The sequence below is a fragment of the Protopterus annectens genome, chromosome 5.part0 (assembly GCF_019279795.1).
Source record: "Protopterus annectens isolate FY-2018-M chromosome 5.part0, PAN1.0, whole genome shotgun sequence".
In the NCBI taxonomy this organism is placed as follows: domain Eukaryota; kingdom Metazoa; phylum Chordata; order Ceratodontiformes; family Protopteridae; genus Protopterus; species Protopterus annectens.
The window spans coordinates 615253635-615272618 of NC_056735.1; the positions used below are offsets into that span (position 1 = coordinate 615253635).

Below are 18984 nucleotides of genomic sequence, written 5' to 3' on the forward strand. Positions count from 1 at the left end.
ACAAATATATGACAAAACACTCAGCACTGATTCAATTATTAGTTTAAAAGAGAATGATAAATGCCCTAGTTATGCACTCTCAGTAGATGCAACCATAGCTTTTGACAGGGTAAATTTTGACTTTTTATTAAAGATACTCAAGAAATTTAGCATTCCTGAATACTATATAAACAATGGTTAGGGCTTTTACAATAATGCCACAACAACACTATTTATAAAAAAAAAGCAATCAAAACCTATTCAACTTGTAAACAGTACAAGGCAAGGATGCCCACTATCACCATATCTGTTAAATATATACATAGCCCCTCTACTTTTTAAAATAACACAAAGAACTTATCACCATCTTATGAATATTTCAAAAATCCCAATAAATTATACAACTTTTGCTTGATGATTTAAACATCTATTTTGAATTCCCCAAAACAGATTTGAATAAGATATTAAACTCAATTGAAAAATTCTCACAACTATCCAATTATGCCATTAACCCCCCAAAAAAATCAGTCATATTGCTTCTGAATTCTCTAGGACATAAAGAATTATATTTCTCCAAAACTGAAATAATAGTCAATTATAATCTTAAATATCTGGGTATCATGTTCACTCACCCCCAGTCTGATATGACTAAAAATAATTTGCTCAAAACCTGGACTACTATCACTGAGGACACTAAGAAATGGTTAAATCTCAACATATCTCTACTATCTAAGATGGCTATAGTTAAAATGAGTATTCTTCCAAGATTATTGTTTCATTTTAGTGCAATAAATCAAAATATACCCAAAAACTTCTTCTCCAAACTTGAAACACTACTAGGTAAATATATTTGGCATCCAAAAAATATAAGAGTAAAATATTCTAGATTAACATTACCCAAACAAAAATGGGGGCTAGGTCTACCTGAATTTCAAACATATTATAACATTATAAATGCTTGTTGAATTATACAAATAGCAATTTTTTAACTATTCAACAAAGCATGGTATCCACTATGGATTAAAATATATTACAATCATCTACTCTCATGTAATTTAAATCCTAAACCAGTACCTTTTTTGAATTCTAAGACGTTAAAGTATTTTAAGGTACACCCCATAATCATAAGAAGCACAATAATATTTCAAAAGCTGGTATCCTCCCTAAATCTTAAAGATACTTTGGTACTGGGACATCCAATACACCTTAAACCTAATATTAAACTAAATAATACTATGATAAACCTGACTCAGTACCCTAAAATCAAAAACATCACTGTATGGGATCTCTATCAGGTCCAAAGCCTTTCAATTGAAAACATCAGGCAATGATTTGAAGTAAATAAAAGTTATAACATCATAATCAGCCAATTAACATACCTGATTAACACAATTACTATGACTGTTAAAATAGATAACCAAGACATGCAGCTATATCAACAAATTATTAACCTGTTACTTTTGAGATCTAATATTTCAAATACCAGTAGATTAATAACAAAAATTAAATATCAAGATGCACTTCTATATTCAAATTTTTTGGAAGAGAAAAATAATAAGATCACTGTTGAACATAAATCTGCTGCAATTGAGCTTACTTTGAAACTAACATCCTCAAATAACTAATTTACACCCAAATTATGATTAATAACAATGCTTATCACACACGTTTTCTAAGTAAAATTAATTCCTCAAACTTTCAAGTGCAGCTGTAGCATTGTCGCCTCACACCAAGAGGTTCTCCCATTTGATTCTCGGCTGGAGTGCATTCTGTGTGGACTCTGCATGTCCTCTCCATGGTTGAGTGGTGTTCGAAAGACATGCGTGAATGGGCGTGCCTTCGTTGAAGGTTGGGCATCGGGCTGGCACCTCAGAACCATAAATATCGACTACCAATCATTAGTGGACTGGAGTTCTGCTATGGCAACCCCTAACTGGGAAAAGCCAAAAGAAAAACAAATACTCTCCTTATTGGGCCATATGCCGAAACAGCATTGCAGACACTATTCATATTTTTGGAGCTGTAAGAATGTTCACAAATTATGGTGTTCGTTAACAGCCATGTTAGAAAAAAAGAGATACACTAAATCTACCCTGTCATGGGAAATGGCAATTTTACATGCATTCCCTTTCAAATTTTCCTATGAAAATAAACACATCATAGTCACACTGTGTGCAATGATGAAATCATACATAGCCCAAAATTGGTTAGATAAAATTAATATCACATGGGAAGAATTTAAAGGAATGGCTATAAAGTACTTATTAGCCAGTAAACTAATTACACAAAGCCAAAATAAACTATCCTACTATCAGAAACACTGGAGAACGCTTACAGAAATCTTAGGTCAAAACTGATTTATGAACAAGGGACTACAACATCAGTATTATTCTATGTATCTATCCAGGTTTTTGGACTCAGCACAGCTCCTAGTGGTCCTGCAGAGTGTTTCAAGCAGCAGAGAGATTAAAGAGACTTTAAACAGATTAAGTATTTATTTTCTCTGCCTTTCTACTTGCAACTGCATATTCTCACTGAAAAGCGAGTTTCTAGCTATTCTAATATCTGAAAAAAGCTTTGTTTTTGCATTTTTATTGTTCCCACACTTCTTTAAATTGTTTTTTGTGTTATTTAGCTGTTGTAGGCTACACAATCAAGTGTGCTAGCCTGTTTAAAGCATTTACAGTTTTTTTTTCTTTTAAGTTACTGTTGTTCTGTTGAAAAAAGAAAAAAATATATATCTATATCCTTGTTTCCCGCCTTTTCTGAATTAGAGTAGTCCAGATTTCAGGTTTTGCTGAATTCTGGGCTGTGGTATAAGTTCCTGTGCTGCCCATATCCTTACTTGTTTAGGAGGAAGCTTCTCTGTTCACCAGTGAGAGTAGGGAGCTTTGAGCAGCCTATCTGTCCCTGGAGGAGTGGTCTCAGCCCAGCAACTAGTAGCTTATTGGCTGTTTTGGGCTAATTCCTATCTCTTTCAAGTTCCCTGCCTGAAAACCTGCATTTGCGTGGTTTTGCACTTCTTTCAGACTCAGCACAGCTCCTTGTGGTCCTGCAGTGTTACAAGCAGCAGAGAGATGAAAAGAGAGACTTTAAACAGGTTACATATCTTTTTCACTGCCTATCTATTGAACACTTTTGAGATATGGATAAGTTCTCCAGCATATATGACATATAGGAACACATTTCTCATGTTACTGCTTTTGTGTTAGCACACTCAGCAAAATATCATATGTCACAACATCCATAGCACATATTGTTATTAATAATGAGAAGATGTAAGTTTACAACACCTTTGTAACATCAATTCAAAGGGACTAAAGGTAAGATGTCTATCATTTATCACAGGCTTTAGCCTGTTCATTTGATAAATAATATTAGGTGTCAATATTTGTTCTATATAAAGTAAAAATATATCTGCATATAAAATTTAAACTCTGCATTATATGGCCTCTGGCTCTAAGTTCACATTACTTACATATTGTGCAGCAGAAAGAGCTAGCTAACAGATGGAACTTACTCACTGAGTACTGTCCAGAATGCTACTAGACATGTTACAGAAGGTGGCCCAACTTAAAATGTTCAGTTTTATACTTAGGAAGTCAATTCTTGTTTGCTGTCTAGGACCACCGCCAGTCAAAAGTGTGCAATGCCAAGCAGCACACAAATGATGAAGAGAAATTAAAAAAAATTACTTAAAAAAGTATTATGAAACAAATAATTAAAATGTACATTTCTTCATCTCTATTGTATTGCAACATGAGCATGTGTTCCTTAAAAATCAGTATACTCACACAAACTACACCTTTTCTGGATATGAATTCTATGACACCAAAGCATTCATAACACACATGACAGATTATTATCAGTATTTGCCACAGACACATACATATACTGTGAAGAGCAAAATGTACATTATGTAAACTCAATATGTGACATAGTATCAACTGACATTTGTGCAACAGAACCAAGTTCTGAAAGCAGTCCTTTGTGATTTCCACTTAGATGTGTGGATAACTGTGATATTGGCAACAGTTATGCTAATCTTTCCTCACACAATATAATTTAAAACACTGCAGTTCTTTTTTTCTTATTATTTTGCAAGCATCATTCTGTTATCTATGCTTCTATAATAAGACTGCTATGTGATTTGCATTGATATCTGTTTCATTGAGTACTCTAGTTCGTTAGAATTGCAGAAAAAAATTACTCACAGGCTCACAGTGTGGTTTTAAACATTTCACACAAATGTTAGGAATGTTGCTGTCCTACATTAGTTAATATACTCACAGATCTTCTAGTAAGTCTCTTCTCACATACCCTTGGTAAATGTGCATCAAAGAGAAATGACTGTAAAACTCTCATTGCTCTTACAGTTAGACTAATCATTCAAACTTATAAGCCATTAGCAGGCAATTATTCTCAATGCTTGTCTTTGAACTACTAGGGCATGTGACACAATTGTGTAGGTCCTTACATCAGGTTTACCTTCCTTGCACTTAGTGCAGATAGTGGAAGTCATGAATGGAAATGAGTTCACACCTTATTTTCTCATTTACAGTGCTCAAAGGGCTAGATCTGCACTATATCAAGAGGATTGTGTAGGGGAGGAACTTGTGTCATAGGAAGAGAGACTGTTTGGATCCAGATAGTTTGATAGTGCTTTTTGCTTTCAAAACATATTTCTATTTTAGCAACTGACATTCTGCAAAAGTATGCTGATATTTTTTTAATTGATGTATTTAAGCCTTATTGATGGATTGCATTTCACAATACACCTGTTTATTTGATTTGCTGTCTGCATTTTTCAAATTAGCTGTTAACATAGCCATGTTAGAAGTGGAAGTAAGAGGGCTGTAGGCTTGAGCTGTAATTCTTTCTTCACATTGGGGTGGCACTGGTGCTGTCAGATGAAAAACACTGACTGCAGTACTCTAATTACATCAGATAGACATAATCAACCATACCGACAAGAGAGCTGCCGAGTTACTCTGTGGTGCGGTTGAAAACAATAACCAAAGATTTGCCTGCCTTTTACATGCTTACAAAGTAGCACAGACAGCCCTTCACAATTTGTTGTCTCGGCAGCTACCCATGCACACTATCTGTAAAAAGCTTGTTGTTTTTGATGATGGTGCCTGCAGGAAAACCTGCCTACTCATTGTGTTCAGTAAGAATGAGTTCCCCAAGGTTTATGTTTCTATGGTGTTTGAGAACTATGTATTTGACATTGGGGTGGAGAGCAAGTGGGTTGAACTGGTACTGTGGGATAGTGCTGGGCTGGAAGATTACAGTTGCCTTCAGACCCCCTCATACCCAGACACTGATGTTATTCTAATGTGCTTCCCAGTTGACAGCTCTGACTTACTAGAAAATATTCCTGAGAAGTGGGTGCCAGAGGTAAAACACTTATGTCCCAACATGCCTATTACTTTAGTGGCCAACAAAAAAGACTTGAGAAACTATAAGAATATGAGAAACAAGCTTGCCTGAATAAATCAGGAGCTGAAAAAGACAGAGGATGTCAAGGCAATGACTGTCCATATTGGTGCTTAAGCGTTGAGCCAAGACCAAAGAGGGTGTGAGTGAGTTGTTTGAGACTGCTACATGTGCTGCCTTGCAGGAATGGTCATGGCCCGAAGGTGGCTGCATCAACTGCTACAATGTATTGTGGGCACGCTGATGAGTTATGGACTGTCTGCAGGAGAAAGGATGTGGGTGGGGCACTTGGATGATTCCAATCTCACCTGCACACCACATTTGGCAAGTAACACACCAGCACAACAAAGACGCACACAAATTGTCAGGAACAAAGATTGTGTAATGTGGTTTTACTTGCACACAAATTAGCTTATTTTTAAGTTCAAAAGAGCGTAGAAGTGAGGGGAAGACTCTATCATGACTTTAGTGTGCACTGGGGAGTTGCCCAACATTTTCTAGTGCTGTTCCACGTGCTGTGAAGGGACTTTTTATATGAATTATGGCCTTGGCAGCAGTTTTGAGACTTTTACATTTACAGAAACATCCTCTTCTGAAAAAAAAAATGGATGATTGGATGGGTAACCAAAAATTCACCCCAGGAGTTCCACCTGTGTCCCTCTTGAACAGGGGCAATAGGTACTAACTTCAATGTCTGCTTGAACCCAACACTCTTTGGAACATGAGTTGAACTTGCCTAGGCTTGTAAGGGCCCTAGGGCCTTTAACCTAGTGACCTCCTATGATTCCATGATCCTAATTACAACAGTTACTTCTTAACCAATAATATGTTTTTAATGAATGTTAGCTGACATTTAATGGAGTGTTTTATGTGGGAAGCTGAGCATTTATTGCAGGAGAGTGTTGTATTATTGATTCACAAGGTAAAGGGGTGTTGCATTATTAGCAAACAAAATTGTGTTAAACCTGTAATGTATGCCTTGCTGCCCTTCACAGAAGTGGATACCCACAAAAATTTTATCCAGTTTTTCTTGAAAGGTGTACATTATTTTTTTTAAAGCAGCAGTGTACCTATAGCATTTGTTGTTCATTTCCTTTCTTTCTTTTTTTTTTTTTTTTTTTTTGCTGGGAAGTCTGGATTAACTTGTATGTGCTCTTACAGAGCCTTACTTTTGCATTTATTTTGTGCGAGATGGATGTATACATTCATGGATATGTGTTTTGTTAACAATCATTTTTGGATTACTTATGCATTTTTCTTCCTTTTATGTTTCCTGTCATACAGGGCTATGAAGCCAAGACATCTGTACCCCATAAACCAACATACATTGATGCTGAGAAAGAAGTAATCATTCATCACAATGGGTTACTCCTCTTGGAGAGATGCCAAGCTGACAAGCCTTCCCATGACCATATCTGGGCACAGCTGGTCAAGGACATCAACGTTGTAGGAGGTCATGGATGTACATATTGAAAATAAGACACAGAGTCAGTGATATGATCACATGGGAAGATGTAGGGCAGCTGCAATTGCCAGTGAACATATGTATGCCGGGGGCTGGTCCTGCTACTGAACCACCACTGACTGAAACATAAGAGTTTCTGTCACCTGTTTGAGATACAGACAGCTCAGCACAGGGTTCACATAGAATCATTGGCATTGGGGTGGTGTAGAAGACAGCCATAAATGTGCCTACTGTAGAACTTTCAGGTCTTTTAGGTATGTAACATAATTAAATAATTCTCATTTTACACACACGCACACACATATATATATATATAGACAGATACACACACACACACACACACATATATATATACATAGATATAGATATATATATATATATATATATATATATATATATATATATATATATATATATATATATATATATATATATATATATATATATATATATATATATATATATATATATATATATATATATATATCCAGTGAGAAGGGCAGGATAGAAGAGACACAGATGGAGAACGAGAAGGAGGAGTCAACTGGACAATAAATCATTGTATGAGATGTGCCTTATTCTTCAGCCGTCAACAAGATTATTTTCTGTTCCTTGTATCATTTGCGTTGTGATGCTTATCATCCATTTTTCATATCCCTTTTTTGTATGTAGGGACATCTGGTTTTCATTTACATGACTACCTACATATGGTTAACACACCTTTTGTGTTCTTGTTATTGTAATTCATAGGTTCATAGATTAGTACTAAGCAAACTGCCCTTGTGGGCCATTTTAAGCCTAGCCAATTATCCCTTGTGAGAATCAAACCCTGCACCTTCTGTTTGTAAGACAGACACCTTAACCATTAGGCCACCCTCCCAATCCTAAGATAGATGTATGTCTAACTGAAAGTCAGCTCTTTCTCAATGCAGTAGCGTCTCTTATTTTTTAATATACATTTCACATAAAATAAGTTTGATCAGTTTGTATTCTGTTTCTCTCTTTGTTGTGCTGATTACTTGTTATTATAGGTGATCTTCGCAGTGACATTGTGGAACTCCTACCACCTGATTTCAGAATATCAGTAGCTTCTGATCATGGCAGTGGCGATGAAGTGGCTCAGTCTGAGGTGACGATAGTCAGTCTGACATTGTGATTGTGCCTGCAGCATCCTCTGCCCCTATTTCAGATGCAGTTAGTATGCGTACTCATACCCATGACACTCAGACATAGGACAGGTTGAGGGTGTCACAGTTGATCAGAGTAGTTTGGTTACTCCAGTTTCAGAACTAGTTGATTTTCCTATTGTGAGCGCACAATGCCATACAGATGGCTTGGTAGAGATGCTCAGAGGAGGCTGTCCACCATCCTCCTGATGTTGGTGTGTCAGTAGGTACCATGTGATGTATGTGTAGGTCCATCACGGAGCACTGGCATGTACTAGCTAGGCCTCAGAAGCGATGGTTCAAGTACCAAAAGTTATGAATTCTTATGTGTGGGACTGTCTGAAGTGTATGGGGAACTCCTTGGACAGGATGAATGACACTTTGGATTGGTCCATGCCTGAAATGGAAGGTCTGCCAGCAGAGAGTCAACATTCATGTGGCCAGAGAGCCACTAGATTGTCCAATGTTAGATAACGTGGCTATACACAATCCCTCTCCTGTGGTGACACTACTTCCCCTACTCCATCAGTGATTGTGGAGTCCATACTCAGACCTAATAGGCCACATGGTCATGGTCAAGGACATAGTCACAATGACAGCTCATCCAACAGACATCACTCACATTCAGGTCGTACCTGACTTCTAGCCAGGTCCATGGAACTAGCAGTGCAACTCCTGCAAGAGGTAATTGTTGTAGTCAGGGGCAACAATGTTGAACTGATTATTCTACCATGCATGGTTGACAACTGTCCAGAATGCCAGGACATAGTGCTAAGCACAGTGCATGATTGTGCTCATGTAGACATGCACTTAAATAGTACTGCTGACTGCCAGAAATATCTTGCTACTGGCCCTGGCATTTGGATACTTAAGGAATACATTTTTGTTTTACTTTCATGCACTCACTTCTTTTGTGTCAGAGTTGACCTCTTGTACTCCATCCCACACCCTATGCAAGTGATGATAACTGTACCCTGTCCTTTGCACATTTTTTGTGAATTTGGGTTATTTATATATATATATATATATATATATATATATATATATATATATATATATATATATGTATATATGATGCACAGTGTGGCTAGCTAGTGCTTGTCTTCTCAGAAGTTTGCTTTAATGTAAATGTATTGCAGAATAAATGTTTTAATCTTCATTCATACCCAGTTGTCAATGATTGTTATATAGTTGTTGACCCTCATTGTGTTTCTGTTAGTACTCTTACTAATGCTGTCAATGTGGATATTTAAGTATTGCTTATTGGTATACTTGTGTAACTAATGCTACCATTCACTTGCTCACTGGTTTATCTACAGTAGTCAACTGAAATGTTTGATGCACAGTATTAGGCAAAATCCATAGCTGTTTATTGCAAACATCAGTCATAACCTATTATTGACATTACCGTACACCAGGGACATGTTCCCACTTAGGAACGTATAAGAATTTACATGTGAGAATAATCAGTTATATACTTTTTTTTTTCCATAGTGGTTCCAGACATACCTTGTTAATGCTGCAGCTACAATATGTGCCAATGGTGGTTGTCTTTGTGGATGCTAACAGAGCACAACCATTACATGGATAAGTAAAGGTTGTGGAGTTTTGCAAGCAGCAGTTTTAATATCTGTATGTGCTTAGGCTCTTAGGTTTTCACTTATGTAGTCAGTTTGTGTGTTATCACGTGACAAGTATATGATAGCTGCACTTAGTGTACACTTTCATGAATCTGCCACAGTTATTGAGGAATGATTCATATCAAAATGTAGCAGAAATGGTATATATTAAAATACAAACTCTATCACCTACTTTAACAAAGAAATACACAAGAAAGTTAAATAAATTGCATTGTCTGAAAACTCAGATAACAGTTTCGTATCCATGCATAGATATGCTGTATAGACAAGTATATGATAGCTGCACTTAGTTCATAGGTTCATACTAGGCTATCTGCCCAAGGGCATTTATAAGCCTAGCCCATAGTTATGTGGCTTTCGCCACCCCTTTAGTGTACACTTTCATGAATCTGCCACAGTTATTCAAGAATGATTCATATCAAAATGTAGCAGAAATGGTATATATTAAAATACAAACTCTATCACCTACTTTAACAAAGAAATACACAAGAAAGTTAAATAAATTGCATTGTCTGAAAACTCAGATAACAGTTTCGTATCCATGCATAGATATGCTGCTAACCATAGAGCAGAAAGTAAAATTTGTAGAAAGAAGGCATCCTGATCTAATTAAAACAATACAGTGGGATAAGTAGTTATAAGGAGAATAATATGGATATAGAAAATGCCTGTGTTAGACTTGGGGTAGTTGTGGTCAAATGCAAAGATTAGAAGTTAAAACAAAGATAAGCAAAATTGGAGGAAAAGATTTAAAACAAGATTTGCAATGTAATATTTAATTTATAAAGAAGTGAAGCTGCTTGAAGATGTAACTTTTGTGGTTAACGTTATAGATAATAACAATATATGATTAAAATTATATACAATATGTGAATATGTGAAAGAAGATTTAGTCTTTCCACATCACTGTCAAAGTGTAAAGTGCTTGAGACATACAATATATCTGAGCTCAGTAAATGGTCTGGTAGTATATAATGTAGCTGAATTTCAGTTAATGGTCCATTCGTATACAGTATGCCTGAGGTACAATAAATGGTCTAGTAGTATACAATATGCCTGAGGTACAGTAAATGGTTAGGTAGTATACAATATGCCTGATGTACAGTAAATGGTCAGTAGTGTACAATATGCCTGAGGTACAGTAAATGGTCCAGTAGTATACAACATGCTTAAGGTACAATACGTGGTCTGATAGTCTACAATATGCCTGAGGTACAGTAAATGGTCTGGTAGTATACAATATGCTTGAGGTACATTTAATGGTCATGTAGTATACATTATGCCTGAGGTACAGTAAATAGTCCAGTAGTATACAATATGCCTGAGGTAGAGTTAATGGTCTGGTAGAATGCAATATGCCTGTGGTAAAGTAAACAGTCAGGTAGTATGCAACATGCCTGAGGTAGGTACAGTAAATGGTCTGGTAGTATACAATATGCCTAAGATTCAATAAGTGAAAGTAGTAGAAAAATGAATCTGCACAACCCTATCTAAAGGGTTTTTTTCCACACATCATCTTGTATTTAAACTTACTTAAGGGATATTAACCAAATGCAGTTGTCAAATACATTAAGAGTGTACAAATTGTATTAAATCACTGTCCAATGCCATCTTCAACTTTATTAAGGAGTTTTTGCCAAAACACAGATATGCATACATATGTGATTATAGTAAAATAAAATTCAGCCACATTAAAAGACATGAACGATAGAAGAGATTAAAAGTAGATTTGTAATTAAACTTAGCAGACTCATTGAACAGTTCTGTGATAAAAAAAATCAGGTAAGAATTCTAACATCATTCAAAACTGTCAAAAACTATTTCAAAATGAAAAAAAAAAATCCTGTCGCAAACAATTACAACGGCAATTCAAAACATCTAGGCTTTATACTGCTATCATCCTTTAAGTACTATTGTTTTAGTCCTACAATTGTAGTTGGTATAATTTAACATCTTACTCACTGACAAAGATTTATATCCTATTGATGTTCACGTCACTTCAGCTGGGAACCAAAGCATATTATTTCTCACCCAATAGGGTTAATAGCTTCACTGATGCATATAACAGTGGTGGTACCACACACCAAACTTTTCACATTTATATTTGCCACTGTGGTGCAAATCTACTGTACATCTTGTCAAAGTTTTGAAATCTTTTAGGTAAAAATAACCATGGAATAATTGCACAGATCTGTTATTCATCTATTTTAACTGATGTGTATGTTTTCCTGTAATTACATGACTGAATTTGATTATTTCTGCAGCCACTGTATTTGCAACAATGCCTCTAATAGTACTAAGCTGATGTCTTGCAAGATCCTACATGCTCAGAGGCAAGATCCTACATGCTCAAAGGTGTGCACGTGCAAAAATGTTTTATGCAGACTCTGCGATTCTTTATTTTTCATTAATAAGAGACAGAACTGTTCCTGGTATACAGAGTGTCGGCCTGAGAAGTAAACTGTTGATTAAAACACTCCACAAAAAAAACAATAAACTGAACTAACAAACTAAATAAAATTAAAAAGACAGAAGGAAACCACAAGCTAGAATTTATTAATAAAACATTAAGCAGTTTAATGTTTTATTAATAAATTCTAGCTTATGGTTTCCTTCTGTTTTTTTTATTTTATTTTGATTAAAACACAACAGATATTTGTAGAGCAAACAAACTGATTATACCATGACCCCCCCAAAACGTGCGCGCTGATTGGCCAGCGTGCACATTGTAAATCGAGTTATACTAATGGAAAAAGGTCCGGTCGCCCGGACTTTTTTCCATTAGTATAACTCTACTTTTAAAACACTGTCTCGCTATGTTAAATGGGTTTAACATAGCGAGACAGCTTTAAAATAAGCAACGGAGATCTCCGTTGCTTATTTTAAAGCTGTCTCGCTATGCTAAACCCATTTAACATAGCGAGACAGGTTTTAAAAAAAAAGCAACGGAGAAAGCAAGATCTCCGTTGCTTTTTTTACTGTTTCGCTATGTTAAATGGGTTTAACATAATGAGACAGTTTTAAAATAAGCAACGGACATCTCCGTTGCTTATTTTAAAACTGTCTCGCTATGTTAAACCCATTTAACATAGCAAAACAGTAAAAAAAAGCAACGGAGATCTTGCTTTCTCCATTGCTTTTGCCCACAGCTCTGATGTACTGCGCAGGCGCGCAGTAGATCAGAACTGCCGCGGATGCCAGACATCTGCGGAAGGGCAGTAAACAGGCATTATACTATGCCATTATTTAAGAAAAGTAATAGTTTCTTTTCTTAAATAATGTCATGGCATAATAGCAATAACCCACTTCTGGGTGTGGGTAATGCTGTATTTACCCACGGTTGGCTTTGTTTGGTCCCGGGGATTTCACCCTCGGGACCAAACCATGCCAACCGTGGGTAAATCCAGCATTACCCACACCCAGGCGTGGGTTATTGCTATATTAACCTACAGATAAAAAAGCTGACTGAAAAGACATGTGTTTACCATATATAAAAGTACCAGAATAAATGCATGAAATAATGAGAGCTGTGTGAATAAACACGTGAAGCAAACCAAATGAGACAATTGGACCTCTTGAACCTGCTGGAAAGCACTAGGAAGCCTGAAACTGATACAAGCACTCAACTCTCCTTGTCAATAAGGAGAAATTAATCGTAGGCACTAAACAGCCTATAACTGCAAAGTACCTTGCAAAGGTAAGGGATAACAGCTCTTATACTTTACAAAAAAAGCACCTAAACAGGCATGTCCAAGGGTCAGCTTCTGGTGATTTCCACCTGGTGAATCTGGGCATACAGGGGCAATGCAGCAACTGCCTCATGTACACAGACAACCCTCTCCTTCTACCACCCAGCACTACAACCTGAGAGAGATGCAGTTACATATCCAAACTGGAAGCAAAGCTCTCTCCAGCCAAGATTGTGCTAAACAGTCAAGAGGAGAAGGTTAACACCTGCACTACACCTCAAGCAACTCATAACCCTTCAAAACCCACACCATCAACACCCACACATAGCAGCACTAAACCCACATATGCGGAGGCCCTTAACATTAACCTGCCCAAGCAACAAGGACTTCCGAAGCTGAAACACAAACAAACACCAGTCACAATCAAAGTGACATATAGCTCACAACACCAGTGTGCCACCCAACAACAGCCCCTAAGGCAAGACAATGTACCCAACACTTTAGTCATAGGTGACTCTATAGTCAGGCATACTGATGTCCCACTCACCAGGCTTTACAAGGAGAAAATTACAGTCAGCTGCCTGTCGGGTGCCAGGATCCGCTACTTAATGCATGCACTCAAGTCACTCCACAACAAGTACAAATACGACTCTGTCATTGTCCATGCTGGAGTGAATGACTTGAGATGTACCTCCCTGGACTACATGCAAAAGAGACATGGAAGAGCTCTTGCATCATGTGGCCCAGGCAGTTATGACCCTAGCCCTGAGTAGCATCCTGCCTTTGCCCAGAATTATACCACAGTATAAGGACAAAATGATTGACTTCAACAATTGGCTAAGCTTCTGGTGTCATTCAAAGGGGATCCAGTATCTGTCTGCCTGGGAAGACATGATTAACAAACCACAATGCTTTGCCAGAGATGGTCTGCACCTGTCACCCCTGGGATTCAGGTTACTGGCTAAAGCTCTTGCCACCCCTATAGTGCCTTTTTTAGGCAAGGCTCAAAGGACAAAACCACCACCCATAACAGATACAAGCATACAAAATCTGAAGGTAATGCTACTCAATGCTAAAGGTCTAAACCTCAAAATGGACTCTCTTGAGGCACTACTAAAAATGGAGAACATCGATATCTGTGCAGTAACTGAGACTTAGTTCAAGGCTCCAGAGAGCACCCCTGCAATACCAGGCTACAACTCTTACTACACTTTTCGGCCACAAAACCAAGACAGAAACACTAAAGGTGGAGGAGTGTCCATATTTACCAAGGATATTCACACCTCCAGGCTAGTTGCCCAACACAATGCATCTGAAATTCTCCAGGTGCAACCAACACTAGGTAAGACTGTAATCCAAATTGTAGCTTGCTACAGATCCCCACCATGCCCCAAGATTCTCACTACACATTTCTAAACATACTGGAAAATATTAAGATACAACCAAACACCCTAATACTGGGTGATTTCAACTACCCTGCATTAACTAGGAAAACTATTCAGGTACCAACTCCTTTTCCTAACGGTTCTTGGAATTCATAAATTCCAATGCCCTGGATCAACTAATCCATTGTCCCACCATGGGCTCCAATATCCTAGACTGGGTCATTACCAACATGGGAGAAAAATGCTCCACAGCAGTAGTCACCCCGTCATTGGTCAGGTCTGACCATAAGCAAATCACCCTTGACATCCACATGCCACCCCCATCCCCCAGTAAGGAAACCTCCTCAAATAACTTCTCCAAAGCCAACTTCATGCTACTGAAGTCAGAAGTGACAAACTTCATGACACCCATGCAGACGGGATCTGAAAGTTCAACTGTAGAATCCTACACTAAGGCACTGTACGAGCACATCCACTTGTGCATGAATTGTGCCATCCCAAATAGAACCAAGATGCTGTCCTCCAAAAAAAGAAAGCCAATCTGGTGGTCCCCTGCTATAAACAAACTATACAACAGAAGGAAGAAACTGTTACAGAAAAGAGGAAAATCCAGTATGCAAAAAACTCCCTCACCAGCCTCAGTAAGAAGCCGAGATCCCTCATAAAATCCTCAAAAGCTAGTTACGAAAATAAAATTGCCAAAGATTCCAGACAACCACAAGACATTCTATAGTTATGTCAAGAATCTAAATAGCAATGCTCAGATCTGCTCTGAGCTTCAACAGAATGACATTAAATATACTGATCCCAAGGATACTGCCAATAACCTGGCAGATAGATTTAGTGCCAAGTTCACCCCCCTCTCACCCCCTAAAGGGCCCATCTCAATACCAAAAGATTGCCAAATTCCGGTAATCACTGCCACACAGGTAGAAACCACACTTCCCAAAGCTAAGAATACAGCATCCATGGGACCAGATGACATCCCAGGCTGTGTACTACATGAACTACAAAATGAACTGGCAACTCACTTAAGTGTCATGTTTAATCATATCCTCACCTCAGGCTTTGTGCCCACTGAGTGGCACACAGCTACAGTTATCCCAATCCACAAGTGGGGATCCACCTTGGATCCCGGGAACTAGTGTCCCATCAGTCTGATGAGCCTGATCTGCAAGGGCTTGGAATGCATTATCATGGAACTTATAAACAAAGACATTGTCAACCTTCAAACACTGGACCCCACCCAGTTTGGGTTTGTGAAGGGCCGATCTTGTCTTCTGAACTTGATCGAATTCTTCAAATCAGTCTCCACAGCTGTGGACAAGGGTAAGACAGTCCACACAGCCTATCTGGACCTTGCCAAGACCTACGACACCATCCCCCACTCTGGAATCATAGATAAACTTCTGTAAAAGTAGCTGACTCCAAATCCAGCTCCAGACAAGTGACAAGTGGAGTACCTCAGGCTTCAGTCCTGGGACCACTCTTGTTTGGCATCTACTTCTCTGAAGTACAGGCCAACAACTAAGACACTCTGGCTAACAAAGTTCGCAGATGACTGCAAACTGGGAGACATTACTGAATCCTCAAATGATGTGGATATTCTACAAAAAGGCCTTACAGAAACAGATGCCTGGCATTAGAACCATGGGCTCAAGCTTAATGCCAAGAAATATATAGTTATCACCTTTGGAAAAAAACATGTACCCATGAATTACCACATAGGTGGCAGTACACTAAACATTAAAAGTGTGATGAGAGACTTAGGGACACAGGTAGACAGTGGTCTCACTTTCGATAACCACATCGCCACAACAGCCAGGAAATCCTTCTATGTGGCACACCTCATCACTAAGGGCTTTTCATCCAGAAAAAAGGAGGTCATTGTCCCACTGTACTCATCCCTCATTAGACCCATTATAGAGTATAATGCCCCATTTGGTATGTACCTCACAAGACATCTGCAACAGCTGGAAAGGCCACAGAAATACCTCACTAAAAAAATCACAGGCCTAAAGTAGATGCCATATGCTGACCGTCTGAAAAAACTCCAGCTATACTCTGTGGCATATCGGCTACTCAGAGACGATCTCTGCTTAACATACAAGGTCATGTCAGATCCTGAGCTGTGGGACATGCTCCACTTAAAGAAATCCCAATCCCTCAAAGCCACATGCTCCAGGGATCTAAACCTTGTCATCACAATGAAAAAAAACATGATGGAGGGATAGGTTCCTGACCCAGAGACTCTCCATAGTCTAGAATAGACTGCCCATACATGTCAAGCAGAGCGCCTCCTTGGCCCTCTTCAAAAGGAACCTTGATGATTGGATGGGAGAAAGGAAAGTTACCCCTGGGATCATGTCAGTCACCCTGCTAGACAGGGGTCCAGAGAAGTAAATATTGTGAGAAGAAATATCCAGGGAATTGTTATGGCTAGGCTTGTATAGGCCCTAGGGCCGATAGCCCAGTACCAACCTATGAACCTATAAACCTAATTGTGTGAAAAGTCGTAATAGCAGAGCATACTATAATGACACAGTTAAAATGGATGAAATAGCAGTAATGTGTAACCTGTTTGGTCTAACCATTGTATATGGCTGTGAAATGTTAATACAGTTATGATGACAGTTAAAGTTCAGTTTACAAGAGTAAGTGTAGAATTTGTGGCAGTGCTTGTTCTTTTGCTAAAATGTATAAGTTTAACTAAATGAGTGCTATTAGTCAATGTAATTATCTCCCTAAACACCCCCCTATAACCTTCTACTTCTCTTCTCTCTTCCTTCCCTTCAATAAACAAACTTACTACATTATCTTCACCTCTTGGTACATCACTGTACAAACATAACTAGTAAAATATTTCAGCTATGTAACTATTGCACTATTATGTATATAATACGTAATTATGAATGTATCCATCTGATAAATGTATTTCTATGTATTTCACTTGCCACAGTTTAATGTATGACATTGTAATGCAATAATGTGTGGTACTGATGAATGTAATGTGTGGCACTTAATGCAGTAATCTGTGGTACTGATGAATGTATTTCTATATGTATTCAATATGTAAAATTTCTATTTTCAGCTGGAGCTTTTCTCCTCAGTCCTCTGCTGAAAATTGGAATTTGTAGCCCAGTCGGACAAACCCTTTCAACAAATATAAAATAAATAAATACATTTGCAAATTTGCTGCTGACACCATAGTGTACCCCATTTCCATTCTAATTAACCAATCCATATCAGAGGCCTCAGTCCCCTCTATCTGGAAAATATCTCGTGTCAATTATCTAATTATAGACCCATAGCCATCTTGTCACTTCTGGCAAAAATTATGGAAAAATGCATCCGTAAACAACTTCTGTACTTTCTAACCCAAAACAAACTACTGGTTAACTCTCAGCATGGCTTCAGGCCACATCATAGTACTACCACAGCCCTCCTCACCTTCTGTAATGCAATAAACTATAACAGGAACAACAACAAGCTATCCACAGCCCTTTTTTTGGACCTGTCCAAGGCTTTTGATATGTTAACCACCATCTTATCATCAACACCCAAGCAACAATGTCTCTAGGCAATCACGCTCTCCAGTGATTTGAATCCTATCTGCACAACAGACAACAATCCATCTTATGGCAGAACAAACTATCAAACTTCCTACCCAGCACCCTAGGTGTCCCCCAGGGGTCTATTTTGGGACCACTTCTGTTTTCTATTTTTATTAATGACCTCCTCACTGTCATCTCTAAACCTAAATGCATTCAATACGCAGTTGACTCAACGTTGATCTGTACTGGCACCTCACAAACAGAGCAGCAAACAATTACTCAGAGTACTTTTAACCTAGTTGAGAATTGGCTTGCCGCTCGCTGTCTGATTCTAAATCCTAGCAAAACAAAGCTTCTACTTTTCTCCCCCACCCAAAAATCCACGGTGATATCTCTCTCCATTAAATCTAATAATGGTACCATAATCTCCCCAGATGCCCATACAAAACTCCTAGGAGATATTGTATATAACAGTCAAGTTTGATGTGCACATTAACAAAACTATCAAAACCATTAATAGAAAACCTGGCTCACTATATAGGATAAAGCCATTCCTAATGTCACTCCCATCTACTCTCTACCCTCTTTTATGCTTCCCCTTTACTTGCCAACCTAAATAAAACTGATCTTAACAAACTCTCAAGCTGCTATAATAACATAGCTAGAT

At 38.0% G+C, this 18984-nt stretch overlaps 1 pseudogene; it reads left to right on the top strand.

Annotated features, from left to right (window-relative positions):
• The first annotated feature begins 5073 nt into the window (after positions 1 to 5073).
• On the top strand, positions 5074 to 8039 carry LOC122802177 (annotated as a pseudogene).
• Positions 8040 to 18984: the final 10945 nt, after the last annotated feature.